At 57.6% G+C, this 2,500-nt stretch overlaps 1 non-coding gene across 1 annotated transcript in view; it reads right to left on the bottom strand.

The window, feature by feature from the left end:
• The window catches only part of LOC124746261, a 1,909-nt gene extending 798 nt beyond the window's left edge, over positions 1-1,111 (bottom strand). The window contains exon 1 of the ribosomal RNA XR_007011304.1: positions 1-1,111. This exon is cut by the window's left edge and continues 798 nt beyond it. This is a non-coding gene — a ribosomal RNA (small subunit ribosomal RNA).
• Positions 1,112-2,500: the final 1,389 nt, after the last annotated feature.

The raw sequence follows: 2,500 nt of genomic DNA on the forward strand, positions 1-2,500 counted from the left end.
TAGGGCGGTATCTGATCGCCTTCGAACCTCTAACTTTCGTTCTTGATTAATGAAAACATACTTGGCAAATGCTTTCGCTTCTGTTCGTCTTGCGACGATCCAAGAATTTCACCTCTAACGTCGCAATACGAATGCCCCCGCCTGTCCCTATTAATCATTACCTCGGGTTCCGAAAACCAACAAAATAGAACCGAGGTCCTATTCCATTATTCCATGCACACAGTATTCAGGCGGGCTTGCCTGCTTTAAGCACTCTAATTTGTTCAAAGTAAACGTGCCGGCCCACCGAGACACTCAATAAAGAGCACCCTGGTAGGATTTCAACGGGGTCCGCCTCGGGACGCACGAGCACGCACGAGGCGGTCGCACGCCTTCGGCTCGCCCCACCGGCAGGACGTCCCACGATACATGCCAGTTAAACACCGACGGGCGGTGAACCAACAGCGTGGGACACAAATCCAACTACGAGCTTTTTAACCGCAACAACTTTAATATACGCTATTGGAGCTGGAATTACCGCGGCTGCTGGCACCAGACTTGCCCTCCAATAGATACTCGTTAAAGGATTTAAAGTGTACTCATTCCGATTACGGGGCCTCGGATGAGTCCCGTATCGTTATTTTTCGTCACTACCTCCCCGTGCCGGGAGTGGGTAATTTGCGCGCCTGCTGCCTTCCTTGGATGTGGTAGCCGTTTCTCAGGCTCCCTCTCCGGAATCGAACCCTGATTCCCCGTTACCCGTTACAACCATGGTAGGCGCAGAACCTACCATCGACAGTTGATAAGGCAGACATTTGAAAGATGCGTCGCCGGTACGAGGACCGTGCGATCAGCCCAAAGTTATTCAGAGTCACCAAGGCAAACGGACCGGACGAGCCGACCGATTGGTTTTGATCTAATAAAAGCGTCCCTTCCATCTCTGGTCGGGACTCTGTTTGCATGTATTAGCTCTAGAATTACCACAGTTATCCAAGTAACGTGGGTACGATCTAAGGAACCATAACTGATTTAATGAGCCATTCGCGGTTTCACCTTAATGCGGCTTGTACTGAGACATGCATGGCTTAATCTTTGAGACAAGCATATGACTACTGGCAGGATCAACCAGGGAGCTGCGTCAACTAGAGCTGAGCAGCCGGCCGCCCGGGAGTGTGTCCCGGGGGCCCGCGCGAACACGCAAGCGTCCGCTCAATCATTCTGCAAACAGGAGGAGGCTGAGCTCCCCTGCACAATACACCTCGAAACCCTCTCAGGTCCCGGCGGCGCGCAGCGCCGTCCCAAGTACTTGGTCGGGTTCGAGAGAGGCGCAATCGCCCGGAGTTAGGCGAGTAGACGCTTTCGGTGCGACCACCCGTGCTCCCAACTGAGCTTGCCGCTGCCGACAGAGGCCCGGGAGCGTGCTGTCGTGGCATTGCCGGCGGGAGACAACACGCGCCACCTACGGTGACCGGCAGCTCCAACGCCAGCGCCACAGAAGGACAAAAGCCCCACTTGGGTGCCGAAGCGAACTCTCCCAGCACAGCGCACGCGCCAACACATCCGCACAGCTGCGATACAAACCACCAGCGAGAACCGCTGGGGCGACCGAGCAGCAGACGGCGTCGCGGCGCCGAGCGCCGGGCGGCGGCGCATCCTCAACGCACACAGTCCTCAATCGGACCAGCACACTGAAGATGTCCACCGCGCTTCGCACCGGGCCCGCGAGGACCTACTTTGGCCGCACGGCGCCGCGCGCAGGGTGCGCCGGCGCGCAGCTGCGACGCCTGCCGCGTCCGTCGGCCGGCGCGCCTGCCACTGGCCGCCCCCACCAGCCGGCTGTAGCGCGTGCGCCCACGCACCGCGCGGCCAGCACGCCGGGAGGCGCCCCCTCACCGGCCGGGGACGGTCCCACCCAGCCACCGCCGCGTATCGCTTCACACCCAGATGCCGTTCAGTTTCGTCGGCATGGTGGGTATCGCTGGAACAACCGGTTAGTACCTCAACCTATCGTCGCCATCACCGATTCACCCCTAGCGAGAACAACCGCACCACAACAGGTTACCATTTGTTCATTTGCGTAACTTCACCAGAAAACGCAGGCGTCCATCGCCATTTGCAACTTCAACGATTATTGCATGCCTGTGTCAGGTGTCACGCCACACTACGTCTGCCCACATACACGCAACAAAATGTGCACGCCTAGACAATACGTGGAAGGTGGCCCCCGTACGTATGCGATGTCCATTGCTCGAACGACTGTCAACCGGCCTCTGTAGCATGTCGCAGATATGGAACGCGGTGCACCATGCCATCACGGTGTGTGAGGAGAGACGACTAGGTCCGAATACATCAACAGACAGCTCATGCTGATCGCCATCCACGGCGTCCGTTCCTCCCACACGTCTCTATGGCGTACCACACTGCAATCCAGCTCTCATAGGGAGACGACACGTAGCTGCGTGCACAATATTTGCACTGTATGGTCCGCCGTTTTTGGGCGCAGTCGTTGTACGGTCACACA

The sequence above is a fragment of the Schistocerca piceifrons genome, unplaced genomic scaffold, assembly GCF_021461385.2.
Source record: "Schistocerca piceifrons isolate TAMUIC-IGC-003096 unplaced genomic scaffold, iqSchPice1.1 HiC_scaffold_349, whole genome shotgun sequence".
NCBI lineage: Eukaryota > Metazoa > Arthropoda > Insecta > Orthoptera > Acrididae > Schistocerca > Schistocerca piceifrons.